This window comes from Crassostrea angulata, chromosome 6, assembly GCF_025612915.1.
Source record: "Crassostrea angulata isolate pt1a10 chromosome 6, ASM2561291v2, whole genome shotgun sequence".
NCBI lineage: Eukaryota > Metazoa > Mollusca > Bivalvia > Ostreida > Ostreidae > Magallana > Magallana angulata.
In genome coordinates this window covers 14,013,638-14,031,853 of record NC_069116.1, presented here as the reverse complement: position 1 = coordinate 14,031,853, position 18,216 = coordinate 14,013,638, and the positions used below count along the sequence as shown (strand labels likewise).

At 33.9% G+C, this 18,216-nt stretch overlaps 2 long non-coding RNA genes across 2 annotated transcripts; both read right to left on the bottom strand.

Moving 5' to 3' along the window:
- Positions 1–921: 921 nt before the first annotated feature.
- LOC128189440 (uncharacterized) lies at positions 922–3,561 on the bottom strand. Its single transcript, XR_008244238.1, has 2 exons — positions 1,836–3,561; positions 922–1,269 (listed from the first exon to the last, which is right to left on the bottom strand). It is a non-coding gene; the product is annotated as an uncharacterized LOC128189440 (long non-coding RNA).
- A 2,239-nt stretch (positions 3,562–5,800) lies between these two features.
- Positions 5,801–14,142, bottom strand: LOC128188806 (uncharacterized). The gene is made up of 2 exons (XR_008244191.1): positions 13,504–14,142; positions 5,801–6,768 (listed from the first exon to the last, which is right to left on the bottom strand). It is a non-coding gene; the product is annotated as an uncharacterized LOC128188806 (long non-coding RNA).
- Between the last annotated feature and the right edge of the window lie 4,074 nt (positions 14,143–18,216).

Sequence of the window (18,216 nt, the reverse complement as noted above, 5' to 3'; positions counted from 1 at the left end):
CAAGAAAAATGCATCAATTGTATGCAGAAAAGACACAATTCATTAATATGCAATAGAATGAGGTTTATGTTCATTTATACGATTTATTACACGAGATACATGTAGGTTAAGATCCGAAAGAGTATTTATTAATTTTACAAGTAGAGTAAAAATCCATTTACGCTAAATGCATATATGCTTCTTATTATTGTTGTCAAATCCGATGATTTGTTGTAACCGGTTATTCGCTTACTCTTCCGGTCGAGTACTGGGTTACTCTGATGATTTTGGTATCTATTATTTATCTGTTTTCGTTTACTTATCTGAAAATTAAAACATTAAAATACTGTTTATGAACTCTATTGACAAAAACAAACTTTTTTTTAATTATTTTATTGTTCACGTTTTCCTTTTCAGCCCACAAGAGGAACACTAACATAGCCTGTAGCTGCTAGTGGTATTGCGGAGTTTTCGTATATCGCTGTATTCCAAATTCTGTTTCAATTAAAGATGTATCTGGAATCCCACCCGTATAAGATAGTTCCAATTCACATATTTGATATTTCACTAAATTTTAATCCACTATTCCTTTAAAATATTTCCATGCTTTTGAAGTCTGTGGTGGCATATTGCTATAAAAAATGACGATATATAAATGTTTTTCTGACTAGCAAAGGCTAATATGAGGTATAACTCAGGTCTTCAATATTTGTATACCCGGCAATCAAAGCTATCAATTATATAAACTGTAAAAACTAATTGAAACAAATCAATCATATTTGTGAATCACGAGACCAAGTCCAATGCGAGTACTATCCGTTTTACTAGAAGACTATATTACAATCCACAGAATTCATACTACTTTCAGCGATAAGGCTTTGGTCGTAGGTTAATTATAGTGCGCACCCAAAAAAAGTAATAATAAAAAACGAAAATAAAAAATGTACTGTATAGACTTTATTTCTCATTTAGTGGACTTAAATGTATACTCTGTTAATTTAAAAATATTCTAATATATTATGTTCCGCATGAATGAGATGGCTTTTGCCAATACAATATCCACATGATACTTTACACAAATCACAGGAATTTAAAGTAGCATTGTTTAGAAGTAAGAAGAGTTCTCCGGAAGTCACCTCTTCGCATTGCCGACGTAAATACACCGTTGACGTTTACAAATCATTTTCTGATCGTTATTTGGAAAGAAGTCGCACATCCGGCAAAACACATCCGCCAATAGACTAGAAAGAGGAATGCTTTGAGTTTTTGAAGGTATTCCAGAGTCTTTGTCTGCAAAAGAATAAGATACGAATTTTACTTAGATTTACAGCAAGGATCAAAGGGGATTGTTTTTAAAACTATCGTTGTATTAATTTCTGACCATCAACAAAACTTTGATTTCCAAACGTTAATTTACATTGTAATTGAACAAATATTTTTTTTATGGAAATAAGTACATAATAGGATTGGACATCAGGCTATGCCTATATTAGTCCTCTCCCCAAGGATCAAAGTGAGAACTGATATTTCAATTACATTTGAATTATATAATAAGTATAGAATATCAAGTATAATAATTCATGATATAATATGAAACATGTCATTGCAGCATTTAATAAGTTGAAATTCCTGTAGGATTAAGAACAGAGAAAGAAAAATAAGAAACATATAAATGGAAAAAAATAACAAAAATAGAGGTCATATTTCCAATCGATGTTTATTATAATTAAATTGCTGCATGTGTTACATTTAAAGTTTAAAATCAAATATTTCTAAACTTATCTCTAGTAGATACGTTTAGAAATCTATGATTAGATTAGAATTAAATAATGAAAAATGTAAACTATAAGCTTTACCAAACAAAACTTCTTCTTTTATGGGTAAGACTTCATCCCAAACGGTAATTTCATCTTTCTGTTCGTAACACACTGAAATAGTTACACACAACATAAAGGCCACACTAACAGTAACCATGACATATGTAGACATCCCCATCTGTTATAACAACTGTGTGGTCAACACTTTAATGTTACTTTGCGAAAGAATTACAATACACGGATCACTTACGTTTGGTGTGCATCTGAGTTATAGAATGTGAAGTTGACACTTAGGAGTGGTCGACCTATTTCGTAAATAATGACGTCAGCATCTCAAGAATTCTTAAAGAAACATCCGTGCTAAGTGTTAAACAAAAAAAACAACCCACACACACAATAAACACAAAAAAAAACAACAAACAAACAAACTCAGGTTACACAATGTCCAGTTCTTCTAGTTCCTCTTAATTTGATAGTAATAACACCAGTATTGTTAATTGAATTCATATCTTAAACAAGAATTGCTTTTAATGTTTTAATGTTGAATATTTGAAATGACAATTCAGACTTCTGAAGATTCTAACTTTAGAACAATACTGAAAGTAATTATGCAGGGAATTATAGCTAAAAGAGAATAATCCCAGATGTTCGGGAACATATCCGGTTATACAAAAGAAGCCAAAAACCTCCTCCGTAGTTTTGGTTTAAACTGAACAAAAACTGAAGAGGACGTTTTTGACTGCAATTTTAATCCATTTTTAAGGTGACCGTAATTAAGGAAGATTAACCTGTACATGTTTTGTAAAACTATCACGTCAAGAGCACTTACAGGAATATGGCGTAAGTCGAAGATGGAAATTTTTAAAAACTCGAAAAATATTTTTTTTTCAAAATAAAGTCATTATCATTAACATGAACATTTCTAACATTCGTGTGAAAATTTTCACGTAACAGAAAGGTGAGAATTTTTGTGTGAGAGTGCATTTTGGCTTGACGTCAGACAGTAAGGGATGTCAGCATTCTTCGGGTTATGTTGGCATTGGAGAGGTTGAGATTTCAAACGTGTACGAGTACTTGCACGTGAACTAGGGGAATCACCTAAATTCTTTGCGTATTACGTCATCAGTTTTTGTGACGACATGGTTTCTACACGTTCTCTAAACTTGTAGAGTGTCGTCTACACGTAAGTACAAACGTGTAGCTTTATACAACAAATAAAATCTTATTGATGAGTAAATGTATTCTTGTGATACAATATATAGATTTTTAAACTTCATTTGCATGAAAATTGATAAGAAATTTAACATTTATTTGGAATTAACTAAATAAATTCATGTCACAAAACTGCGTCGATTTACGTACACATTTATATCCTACAAGTTAAGAAATCTCAACTGATAAATTACAAAAACGTGTACGTGTACATGTAGTTTTAACACACGTACGCGTACCCGTACACGTTTTAAATCTCAACCTCTCTACTAGTCTCACAAAAACGACTTCAGCAAGTGAACCTGAAATAGCCCAAGTTTCATGCTTATGCCGTATGATGTTTGCAATAAAGACAATGATAAGCGCTCTATGCAAAATTTTAAGAACATAGCACTTGAAATACATCCGTATTTATAGAGTTTGATACTAAATGGAAACATGAAAACCGTTTGATCCACCCCTCATCCAAAATGTGTTGATTTTTTTAAATTCAGAATCATCGAGGTTTCTTAAAATCAAATATGAGTTACATCATAGAGGAGATTATTATGATATTACGTTACACGGCCTAAATAGTTCTGACAAATGCATCGTACATGTATTCAGTAATTCGATATTGGATTTTATAGAATTACTTTATGAGTCATGCATTATCGTTAAGAGGGATCAGACATATAGAGAATTTTATTATCAAACTAAAGTTAATTATTTTTCAAATAATTCAATTGCTTCAAAGATTGAGAATTTAAATAAAATCTAATCTTAATTCAAAATAAACATACAATATTAATATTTCTATTGGAGCGAGCACACAGATATATAAATGAACAAAAAGTTATGTCTCTTTTAAGGGGGTCATCGACCCTTAATTTGGAAAGTAAACAAAATCTTTGCTGTCCGATTTTCCCCAAGGATGAATCCACTAACTGAATTATGCAGTATCTATTGACTTAACGTTTTACATAGCATTGAGCAAAAGGTAGTGATTAAAGAAGCACAGCCATTGATACGATGAGCTGTAATTATCAGTCGTAGAGTCGTCAATATTGCGTATGGAATGTTAATTCTCTTTGGTTACCTCAGCACTAGGATCCCCTCTGATACCTGAACAAAATCCTAGTATGTCCGGAGAGACAGTTAGCTTTACAGCTGTTAATCAGCAGTGATTTACTAATTTATAAATATTGTGGTTTTTATTACATACGCTCAGTTAACCTGAAAATACTAATCATGTCCATAAAGCCTTTCCCTTTTTTGTATTAAACGGAGCGGAGTTTATGAGTAGCATTAGATGAGATGATAATATTATTGCTATCCTAGCTGAACTTTAACATCGCCTTCTTTTATGTGCGGTTGCTTTGTTAGAACCATTTTGACAAAGCCGTGGACTTTCAATAGAATGTAACTATCTATTTTTGCGTCAAAACAAGTTAAAATGACGCTGATTTCAAGCTAATTATACACCGATTGCGTAGTATTATCTCAAAAGCTAGCCAAACCTTGTTGATTCCAAAGAGACACATCGCCGATTGACACAACTACCCAAAGTCCAAGCTCTTTTTTAAATGGTTCTAATTTGAAGTTCACCTTTGGAACACCAGACTAGATTTGCCTCTAAAATCTCGACTGAAACAATGTTCTTGTTTACTACTTGTACATGTATACGTTATATAGCATGACGATACTTTAGAGAGAAGAAAATCATATCCGCCGAAGATTACTGAGACAAAATCTAACTTGTTTTGATTCGACCATCAAAAAGCTCTTGTCACCATATCAATTATTGACATAAAAAGAGTGATAATTTATTCCTATTTATCGTCGTTTGCCCATTTGCAAAGACTCCTTATTATGTCAAAATTCGAAACTTCGTTCCATTCTGAATGTGAATGAGAGTTGCTTGAGCTCGGTAGTCCCCTATCGATTGATTGGTAGCTTGTCTTGGTATTGTTGTTGAACGTTTAAGGATATACGCAACTAGATCTCGTTATTGAAACCGATGCCGTGGAATTTAATCATGGGTCGGTCATATAGCCTAACAGTAATGAGTCTTTATCATGATAGTACGTCCTGTAATACAGTATGTATATTCAGATTTTGCTGAAGGCATAACTAAAACTCAAATACGCCATCTTTTCGATGCAGGCCAACCGCTTTCCATATATACATGTATACTAAATCGAGGCACAACCGAGGCAGTGAATCTGAATGTCCAGTGTTATACACACTGTTACTTTACAGTTTCATGTCGATTTGTTTAAAAATCGTCGACTCACCAAACCTGTCTATCACTAGTGCATGTTGTTACATATGTGCATTTATAAAGCTTCATGAGAAATTTTGGTTGGCTGGCCTTGAGATGAATCAAGAGAATCTAAACGAAATCATTATTTACTACAAAATAGTTAAACCGTTTTGGTATTTATTCAAAATTTATTTATTCCTGAATATCATTTTTTGCCATATATACTTGGCATTTTGAATAAAGATAATTCAACTAAAATCATCTATCATCTCGTGTTATGCAATTCATTTGTTTTTTGTTTTGTTTTGGGTTTTTTTTTTTTTGGGGGGGGGGGGGGGTTGGGGGGGGATGTAACTCTCCAATGCATGCCATGTATTATATGTATTATTGTTCAATGGATTCTTCTCAACGCTGTAATTTATGCAGTTAAGAGAATAAAGAAATTGTCATTGTCATTGCATAGAGAACAAGTGCAAATGACATGGTACAGTTATAAATTTTCTAGTGATACATGTACATGTCCTAAATGAAATATGCTTAACAAAGGTTCAAGCATTCTAACTATTTAATAACAACTGTTGAAATGTATAAAAATATGATACGTGCATATGACAATTAATAACAAAAATTACCGACAGCCCGTCATTAGAGCGGCATGATCCCGTGGCAACTTTGATTATCATTTAATTAATTATCTATATCTATTAATTACGACATAAATCTAGTTAATGGCGCTGCCTAACAGAATGAATCAATCACCGATACGCCGTCTCTTCTATTGCTGAATGTGGTTTATTGCTTCGGAGCCTTTTCCCGTTTTCTTGCCTATGGATTGGTTGCATGGATTCATCCGGGTTATCATCTTCGATGACGTACCTCTGACGTCGTTCTTTAATTTCGCGCACTTTATGTTTCCATTGTGAAACTCCAAGAAGGCTCAAGAACAAGAAATAAGACATTGTGCATAACAATACAACAACACTGTCGCGTCTGACGTAGGGGATTGTAGACAGAATCACACATTTTGAATACTGCATCGTGGGATAGATAATTGTCCCTGAGGTTTTCCTTTCGTAGGCGTTGATGCATATCGTATAGCTGGTGTCAACTTCCAAACGATGAAACACATAAGTGTTGACCCAAGGGGGAAGCATATCAGAAATAAATTTCCCATTTTTATAGAAACACTCGACTATTGAGCCGTCAAAAGTATCATTTCTGATGGAAGGGTCGAGGATGAATTTCCAAGAAATAGCTATGCTGGTGGTTGAGCTATTTTTCCACACAACTTGAAGTTTCTGGTGCTCAGGAATTCTTGTAGTTGGAATAGTCACAAACGTAATATTTGTTTCATTAGCGAAGTTCACTTCTAGAAACGGGGCGCCATTTTGAACAACGCCCGATCCAGTGATGATGTTATTAGCAGACGATGCAAATACAATACAGAGCCAAATTAACATGTCAATTTCAACTTCAAATGTTTTTCGAGAAATCATTTTGTCAGGAACACTTCATCTGAAAAAGATATCGAAATTCATGTATTATGAAAGTGTGCGTGTCCACAAGGAAAAACAGCTATTTCCCCTAAAACTCGTTTTCCATTACATGATTACCATTTATACAATTATCAATTACGTGGTGTGAATGGAGAGTGTCGCTTCAAACCTTAATAGCAGTCAAGTTATATTATATTGGCATTAACTCCATGTCCGTGACGCACAGATTCCGTACAGTATGGTTCCCTTGAAACTGTTACAGCACTCTTTGCTCAGACCACTTGATTTTCCTTGTCAGAAATGATTGCATTACAGTGTATTGATACATCGCTGGTGTTACCCCACAACTGCGTTTGCTGTGTTGATATATGCTTTGCGTTACATCAGGGTATACAGCAATGCATTTAGTAAAATAATGGTATATTGTTATTGATATAAATGTCATTCTATAAATTGGAAAACGAATTGAGTAGCGCCCCCCCCCCCACCCCACCCCCCCCCCCCTTAAATCTTTCACATTCCTTGAAATTGTGACAATTAAAAAATGTTAATGCTCTTGCACATTATTAAACCGTTTGTCAAAGTAAGAGTCCTTCTAAGTCTGCTCTGAGGTATATTGGTTTTTGTTGCTATAAATAAAAAGTTCTATACAACCTGACTAAAGCAATCGTTTAATGACTATTTTGCTATTTCTGTTTGGAGACTATCTAATAAGTAATCCAGGAATAAGTCTTTTGTGACGTCATGTCAGTTAAAAGTCTAAAAATAAGCAGAGCATCACTAAAATTAATATACTTCAATCTTATTCGCATTATAAGCGCGTTTACTTTACCAAAATAAAACCCAAATTGTTCTGATAAACTTATATGCAAAAGACAATTCAGATATGCACTTTTACTGAAAATATTCGCCATCTCACCGCTTCTGACAAAAGTTTCTTTCGCTTTGAACCTGCTATATCCAACTAAATAACTCAATGTTCAAAGAAGTAACCCTCATCCTTGAATGCAGGATTTCAGCTTAAGTATCAGTAATTCAGTGTTATTCTCATCAGAAAACACGTTCAGATTACTTAACAACAGACTTGTTTAAAAACATATATGCAATAAACAATGCAAACACACTCTAAACTGAAAATATTCACCATCAAGCTGTTTTTAACAGCAACATATTGTAAAATGAAATTTTTAATCTTTGAGTTTGTAACTTACTGCTAATTAATTAAATGTTCAAAGAAACAACCTTGAAATGTATGAATATTTGTTTGGCATCGTCTAGAGCGTTTTTGCTAATTGGAAACATGGAAACCACATTAAATGGAATTAGTTTCCAGCATGTTCTTAAGCAGGCGGTATTTTTAACAAGTATACGAGAAAGAATTTTTCTAGTTTTACGGGTAAAAAACTCCAAAAAAAAAAATACACCGAAGAATTTTGCAAATTATTGATTGATTTCACTGATGCATTTATAATGCAATTATCAAGGGGTAGTCAATAATTTATATATTGGTTGTATCTCTTGCAAAAACTACAAAGGGAGCAATGATGAATACACTCAGCAGATATACAAGATTAATTATGTCAACTTTGTAACTTCTACATTGGAAGAAAGGATAAAAAATGATCAATATTAGTAATACCGAGTAGAGATCGATAGCCTTAAAGAGCTCCCAACTGCTTTGTACTGGTATTGAAAAATTCGATTTGAGCCCCTTTTACAAGACTGGGATGTATCTATTAAATACAAGTATTTAAAGTAACTTTGCCACTGAATAATTGATTCATTGAAGAAAAAGTGCATAAAAAATTAATTTCTAAAACTCAGGAAAGGTATTTTTGTCGTGTTTCATTAATACGGGAATCGCGACTCTTAGAGCCAAGAGTCAATGGTGAATAACATGTAAGCCAAATTACAGCAAAAGATACCTGTGATTTCAGGTATCGTTTTTATGTGACGTCATCCTCATCTTTATAGATATCGAAGCTCAAAACACGCTCCCTCTATTAAATCGTTTTGAAAAGGCGAGAGCCCTTCTTAAGAAGCCAGAAACCAGATCGATTTCCGCACTGCAAAACGGCATCAATCTTTTTAATGAATTAAAGATTTGTCGTCACGTAAAAATTTGATATCTTGAGATGATGCGCTTCCATCTCAGAATGGGCCGCGCACGAGTAGGTCGGGCTTTCAGCGTCCTACCGCGGGGATTCCGTGCTAAAAGAGAATAAAACAGCATAAAGATTCTTATCAATCGAAATGTTGATCCCCACAAAGTAAATAATTCACTTTATTCCTGTTATCAGCATTAGGGATTTGGCCGGTGGTTTGATAAATTCAGGGATTGATTTATAATCATTGCAGAAAAGTTTGCAAAGCACGGAAGAACGATTAAGAGCTATACACAGAATGATATTTCCGAAGACACGGTGAGTGCCCGGATCAGAGTACATGACGGGCCATGAATTAATAACACGGGCTCGATAATATCTATACTGCAAAAAGATATCATGTACACGTACATAATTATGTACATGTAATAGTCAGTCTACAGTTATCAATGACTCAATGTATCTTATTCAACTCATGTCAAATAGCAATGATATCTCTCTCTCTCTCTCTCTCTCTCTCTCTCTCTCTCTCTCTCTCTCTCTCTCTCTCTCTCTCTCTCTCTCCACACTAGTTCATTCAAAAGCGTTGGTATTTTTATGAGAATGTTCATTTTATTGTAAGAATATAAAATAGCTTATTTTTGACGGAACGACCACATGTTTAATCATTTACATTGTATCTAGATTGCCGGAATAGCAATCCGATTCCATGTTACCGACTGAGTATTCCCCGAAGCTCATTTAATCAAGAAGACGAACCAATTTGTCCAATGTATTGTATCTGATGGAGGACACACAAACATTAATTCTGTAAAATATAAAGCGGAATAAAAGACAGGTTGGGCACAATATTATAACGAGCATCACAATCAATACCTCCGTATACCACGCTGTATATGGACGGGGGAGGTAAATGGTTCAGCTTTTCTACATTATTACAATTGATTATTAGGGTTTTTCACGCATTAAAACAATTGAAATAGAGATATAAACTTGCAAATGACTATTTTCTATGACTAATTACAGTCATCAAAGAGATGCAAATTATGTTATACACTTGTACAGAATAAACGTCTAGTCAGGTCTACTTGATGTACCACCCTTCTTGCTCTGCTTCACATCAGTACAGACGAAAATTCCATCCAAATTAGGAAATTGTTATCTTTTGTACAATCAATAGCCAGTTGGTTGGTCTTTCCACCCAACTCTAGCTGAACCGGAAATTCAACCCTCCTTCAAAACACGAAAACTTTATTGGATTTACTCAATCTATGGAGACGGATATTCCTCCCTCGACCCCTCACTCTTGACACATTAGCCCCTTTTATAAAAGAGAAAAATAACCCTATTTCCGCTACAAACGAGGACCCGGATTGGATCGGTTCACACAGATTCGTTCGATTCAGATACTAGTAGACACCGGATATTGAATGAATGCTATCAAATGTACATAAAACCGACACCATGATGAAAACGCAAGTCTTTGATGGCGAAGGACAAATACCCACCACTGCTGGGATCCAGCATGGCTAGCCTGGCCATTGAAATTGGTTCCCAACATTTGCCTATACTTCGGTTAATGAATATTTCTGAAAGTGGGGAGGCATTCGATGTCAAAGTCCACAGAGGGATTCCGTTACACAAAACATCATTCATTCGGTAGCTATAGATCTCCGATTATTACAGCGAATGAAATACTTTGGTTTCAGACATTACTTGTATTAGGTCGATGGTTGCATGGCACTGATTGCCATCAGGTGCAATAAACCCGAAACTCACATCTTCAAATTATCTCGTCTACAATGTTTCATTCCAACCAAGCCCTAGTAAGAAATGGTTTCCCCTGCTGTCATGTTAGACAATGCATTTTACCACTGGTCAACAATCAGCCGTGAATTAAAGGGCACTTAGTATCAATGTATTCATCATTTTTTAAAAAATTTATATTATTTTGTTTCCTACAGTCTGATTTACAGGTACCTTAATTCACAGTTTACAGTTCTTTGTCTTTTGGGATTTCTTGTGTTTCTTGTTGTGAAGGATTAATTATGCAAATACAACTGCGGTCGGAATTAAATTATTATATTAATGTCCACTATCATGGTTTTCCTGAAAACGAGTCTATTACAATGACGGCAGTGACGTCACGCTGGTCAGACTTACAAACCTATCACAACACAAAGTGGTCCTATTGCAAGAAATATAATTAACTGTCGTTATGGGTATTCTTATCATTGAATGTTACTTTTTACAGTTAAGATTAAACAAAAAGTCATTCTTTGTTATAAATCAGATTAAAAAGTCATTCTTTGTTATAAATCTGATTTTTATGATTTTAAATAGGGATACGGTTGTTTTTATCACTTGACTGGAATTACAAAAAATTTGCGCTGTAATGATATTTGCATGTTAATTTTTCCTTTGAAAATCATTCATCAAAACAAAGATTCTTTTGTGCAATCAATACTGATCATTTCTCATGTTCATTTGGCTCTCTAGCTATTGACTCTAAGTCCGAGTCAAATTTCTCTAACTGTGTCCGATATATTTACTGTTTGTACGTCATTTTGTCTTTATATTAATCCTTTTTGTGATAACATTATCGAAAGGTGTTATGATTCAAATAAATGCAGAAATTACCCCGACATCATAGTTGTTCTATCCCTTTTAATGCATTCCAAAATAACCCGCCCATAGAATCTTACGTTCTGATAAAGCCGATAAGGAAATGAAGAATCTGATGTTGGGGCTTACTCACAGACCGAACACAAGGAAAAGACACCTGTCATTATACCTGTGTTTATTCTCTTTTTCAATGTTTAGGCTTGTGATATAACAATCTATGTAAAATTTATTACATCTTTTCATCATAACAAACCCAACCCTCATAACACGGCTAAAGAACCGAAACAGCTGGTGTATTTCTATCTGCACCTTGTTAAACTTGCATACTTGAACGTTAAGGGACTCGAGCAAACAACGACCAAGAAAAAATGAAATCGGAAACTTGGGGTGTTTACATGTACATGCATTAATCTGAAAATGGGTTCTGTGATAGTCTGAATTCTGAGGGACGTTATTGATTGGCTTAATGAATAAAAGGTGAAAGAATATGAACGCCAAACAAATTCAACCCTGTTTCAACTAGCATTGAGAGATATCATGTGTTTTCATTGCAAAGAGTTTTGTTTATTCTAGGCTTTTTCTTCTTTGTAGAATGCAAAATATGTTTAACTGATAAAACTGTTGGATGGTCAATAACCGCTTACAGAGACACAACTTCTACAAAATTAAACAAACAATACCCATAGGTAAGAAACCTCTACGTTCTAACATGAATTTATAATAATTTTCGCTTATGTCTCTGCATAGCAAGTCTCCATAAAGACCTTTAAAATTAAATTTATCTGAATGGCAGCTATAATTGATACTATCGACAGCATTTATTGATTTTGTTTTTTTTTAAATTTTCTAATGGTTCTTTGGAATTTTTGTGGAACCTTTTGCTATGCTCTAATACCTAAATCATTTTTAATTCTCCAAGCTTTGCACATTCATAACAAAAATATTGTTGTAGTTAGGCTGACTTTCCAAACATAAATGTACACTTCAAATAACTGTATATAATTTTATCCCAGCATATAAAGTTTACCCTTTTTAAGGCTATTATAGCCATAAATAAAGAGTAATGATTTATCTTGACTGGGGTATCTCACACACGAGCCGCTAAATATCCGTTTACCCCGTGTAGTTCTAAAATCGATGCTCTTCTTATCGCTTAGTTTTGCATCGTTATTCATAACTATACACTAGAGACATTTAAACAATTTTATGATAATGCAATTAAAACCACAATAAATATAATGAAATGATTTCATTATCATTGTATTTTATGTTACAATTCTATATTCTAAGGACAATTAGTGGATTGAGTACAATTCAAGTTGATGTGTAAAAATCTTTTACTAAGCAGATAAAAATTTCCTGCACTTAAAATCAATATAATGATCAATACTTGGTGCAGTTTCATCTCTGATAATTATAACATTATCTTTGTGTAAGCTACGCGTGACTTGCGTCCTGATTTACTGTCCTGAGTAGACTTTGTTCACCTTCATAACATTTGTAACGACAAGGAAACCAAGGCTGAGGTATCGAGTCGGTTTTTCACGACCTTTGTGGAACGAAATGTGAAAGTTATTACATGCATAGGAAACTGGCAATCTTTTACTGCCGAGCTGAAAGCTAACAGGATGTTTTCATCATTTGTAGCCAGCAAACGCAGCAAAATATTATCTTCGGATGTTTTTGTAGTTGGAATTCTACGCAAGAATGTTCAGAGTGGTTGCAATGATCCCACTTGCTTCGGAATTCAAAATCTAATATACATCTATGAAAGCATGATGACAGACCATTGAAAGCCCGCTGGAGGCAAATTTAAGAAACTCTTAACGCTCGAACCAATCAGTTTTTGATATTTCACGTTAAAAGAAAAAAATGCAAATATGAAAACATGATATGCTATATAACAGGAACTCCATAATACACAAATTTTATACCACTCTCACGGTTAATAAGAAAATTTCACATATTGCAATTAAATTTGCTGAAGACATTAAGGCGAGCGACAAAGTTTGACGTAAACTCACCTGTTTCAGGTAAACACACCCTCAGACCATCGCCAGCATCTGCTTCCGACCGCGAACAGGAGGAGTCTTGTAGTCACAATCGTGTCATTAACCAAGTAACAAAGTGCACATTACTACATCGTTAAGTTGTTTATGTTTATCTCAATAATAAACCGAAAAACATCACAAAACGACGTGGATGCATTATTTATAGTCCTATTGATCCTTGGTGGAGTTTTCCCTTCACACGTTTGTAATTTTCAATCGATTGTCACTTCCCAATGGATTCTGGATTGACGAAAAATTTAACTCAACTCAAACCGGAAGTACAAATAGTCCGTGAACAGCAGTAGAAGCATTGAGATGAATGGCAACTTTAACCAAATATTAGAGAAGAGCTTTTCGGTAGATTTTATCGCAAGGTTCTTATTCACTTACCAACAGCTGTAGATCAACATATTCCGCAACCTTTTATATAAGATCGTTAATATGTTTCTGCATCAGCGTGGTTTTGTGGCCAACTTGTAGAGTTAAAATGGGTTATCATCGCTCTGGCTTAAAAATCCAATAATGGTACAATGAACAGTTTATGGTATTTATGCCTGCTGAAAATAGTCTGGGTCGCCAACTGTTATCAGCGAATTGATTGTCCAGAGAGATATCGAATTGTGGATAAACTATCAATCAAGGCTGGGAAGTAGAGTGCTGAACTTGACATCTCTTTCTAAATTTTCATTGCTTTTTATATCATGTTATAAAAGAGTATTTAGAGATCTTTCATTTTTATCAAGAAGGATACAGGGTTTTACGTGGATATTGTGGCTAGATCAAACAAACCTCGATATTATTTGACCACAGATACTGGGTATTTCGCTTTTCTAGAGAATCTGATGTTTCACGGACTGATTGCTTTGTGATGATTAAACGTGAACCAATATTGGAAAAGAATAGCGTCATCTTCACTGATCTGTAAATGTATCACGAGTGAGCACGAAAAATTATTCTCGATACACACTCACTGAACAAAAATCAAATTATATATGTCGAATGATTGATGCTGAAAACGATATTAAGAACGAATCCGAAATTTCATAATGCAGAATAAGTTATTTTAGTCCTGTCAAGCATTACGGATAAGATGGTACTTTCCAGTGACAGAAAAAATGCTACTAGTTCTGATTGCCGACGTTTGATTGCGTGCAAAGCTTCTATCATGAGACACAACAATTACATTAATTCAAAAAATCGCAGTGGCTCTGTCGGCTTCCTGTTGAACGCGAGCGCCGAATCATAAACAAAACGATAGAAAATAATCACATTTATTGTTTTTGTGTCTCAATGGAATTTGTATGGTTGCTGTAAAACTTGATATAAATCATGAAACCTTTCAGGTCTTTCCGGAATATTACACCACTTTTTTTCTGGCGGTTAGAATGTACTCTACGTATCTTTTCATACAGGGTCTGTCAAGTTCTTGCTTGTACACGTTGGTACCGCTTCATCAGCTTTACGAGCAAAATAATACCTAAACAAAATGATAAAACGTAACGTAACGGTTTCTTCGCAGATCTCACATTTTCATCTTTACCTTAATCAAATCGATTTGGCGAGTTACTAGAAATAAAGTAGTCCATCTATAACTAAGGCAAATTTAACATTTTGATTGACCTACACTACATCAAATACATATTTTAAAGCTATTATGAGGCTGACATAAACCAAACTCGGGTGTATGTATGTAGTCAATTAAATGAACTTTTTGCACTTAAAACTTTTTAAAAGAGTTGTCTGCCCTTTAAGAAAATTAAAAAATTCATTTTCTGTAAATTTGTTTGGTAAACTATGAATTATTTTAGTATATTCGAAGACGGGGAAAACGTTTGCAACTTTTTACCAAGAGAAATGTGAGAAAATTACTTGTACTAAAGAAATATATTTAAAAATGCATTTTTCCCATAGACTCCAATGTTAACTTCAACATATGATAAATTTATTAAAATTAATTTGTTTTAAAGATTTCAAAGGTGAATCTTTATTATTTAATAAACTCCTTAAAATCACATAAAGATTTTTGTGATCAAACTTGCAATCCATTAGATATGAGATTTGATAGTTATGGATGGAATACCTTAAGAAAAATCTTAAAGGTTGGCCTTTACTTTATCGACCTATACAAAGGATGTGCCTGTTAAACACAATTGATGTCTCCGAATGTATAGTAAGATAATTATGATGTGTACAATAGTCAATGAACAGTAAATTGAGATTATAGAGACCAAAACTTTATTTATCCATGTAGGTCAAGTTGATGTATGGAACCCATCATTCTATCGGACAGAAAAATGTCATATATGCTGATCGGATATATTGGATACATAGGCGAAATACATATATCTCTTTTTATAATAAGATTCTTCCCTGTACTATAACCAGGCGGCTGTGGTTGTATGTCGTGCAGTCTCAGTCTCTTGCACAAGTATGTTCATCATACAAACGAATATACAGTAAAACTCGGTTATTGCGAAGTCCTAGGGACCGATGGATTTACTTCGTTATATCCATAATTCGCTATTATTACTTATTAGGTTAGTTACTGACTCACTACGGAAATATATTGGGTTGATCAATCTCAAAGATGGCGAGGCGAAGCCGAGCCGTCTATGAGATTGATCAACCCAATATGTTTCCGCAGTGAGTCAGTAACTAACCTAATAAGTGTTTTGTTTTTCCCGAAGACTATCAAGCGACATATTTTATTCACAAATAGCGATGATCTGCGCAAAGCCATGTACAAAATGCCTAACATCTCGTCCAATTTAGCTCATTTCTTCAAAATTGTCAATCTCACCTTTCAATTACTCTTTAAAAATCTTTGCTCCAACCATGTTTACCTACAATGATTTGTTGCTATTCAATTTTAAATGTTTTCTCTCTTTCTCTGCAGAGATTTGAGCAAATTTCGACGCTGCCATTTTGTTTTGCTCCAGACAAAACAATGTGACGTCAATATTCTAAGGGCAACTACTCTAATTTTAAAGAATTTCAAAGGGCAACTACTCCAAATACTTTAAGAACTTACGGCATGCGGTTTATGTATTAAATACTATGAAATGTCGAAATGAGTAAGCGAAACGTCGACCAATGACGGCCATATTGCCTAATATTATTTTTCACCGAACAAATATAGGGATATAGGAAGAAATCGCGTGCTATGTTTAAACCAATGAAAGTGTGGCATTTCAGTCCGAGGGAAAACAAATCTGTATAAGGAATTCTTAATAATAACTATAGCGAATTCACTATATACATGTATTCTTAGACCCGACTTTAATTTTTGCTAATTATGAGGCTTAGAATGAAAATACATTACTTTGATACCTTTAATAATTGGATTGCAAGTCGAAAAAATTATATGAAAATAAATTCATTCAAACTATTATGTTAAAGGGTAGTGCAAACTTTTTTAAACTGTAAAGACATTCGTTATAAAATTGTTAAATTTCGTTATAATTCACCTCTACGGGACTCAAAATCAGTTCGCTATATCCGTAAATTTGTTATATCTGAATTCGTTATAACAGTAAAAACTTGCAAAGATTTGTTAAGAATTTTACCGGGGACTCTAAAAGACTTCGCTATATCCGAGAATTCGCTATATTCGTGTTCGTACTAAACGGGTTTTACTGTATATTTATTATTGACCTTAAACCGTTCAAAAGTTTTAGCAAATGAAGTGAAAGTTTTGGCAGCTGCAGACAGACAGAGATAGCAAAACGCCATATTCAATACATCAGGGCATTATGCTAACTATGACCATTTAACGAAAACACTTGTTTTTTGCACCTCTGATAACTATATGAACTAGGCTATAGAAAAATGACATCATGTTAAGCGTGTTTTTGTTTTTGTTTTTTTTTGGGGGGGGGGGGACAGGTGGGTCCTTGTCATATAAAATGTAATGTATCTAATACATTAAATGTTTGTTGTCTCAAGGTAAAATAAAAGACAAAGAAAAACTTATTCCACATAACTTTTTATTTACAAAATTAATTCGTATAAGCAGGATCACTAAATTTTACCGACATTGTAATTGTGTAGAAATAATGAACAACTGCATGATAACAATCACGTGGACGACATTGAAATATCAAGAATCATATCAGTAACAATAAATAAAACTTGATATCGCGATAAATAATAACAGTGAAATCATATTTTATACAAAATACCGGGAATATGAATTAAAATCATGATAAATGATTTGATAGATTCGAGACTTCCCCGTCAGTGAAACCCTTCATGGGTTTATCAGTGTAAGGAAGTGACTACACAGCAAAACATAAACAAAAGTGCTGTACACAAAAATAGACTGTACATCCATTGATAACTGAAAGCAACAACTGAGAGAGAAGTACAAAAGATACATCTGATATTAAATCATTAATTAAAAAAATGTTATGTTTACAAATAAATTACACGCAACACAACCGTTGGGGTGTTTTACATTGTATAGAGACGTGGATGAATATATTTACAAAAAAGTATCAGTGTTACTCGCCACTGAATCATATAGACGTGGTCCCCATGTAACGAATAACACAAACAATCAAACGTTGCAAAGTATCCTGTTCAAATATTTCAACAATGGTGTTTTCATAAAACTTTATACAGATAATCGACGTGTGTTTAAAGGGGCTACATCACTCTTAAATATATTGCATTGAAACATACAGA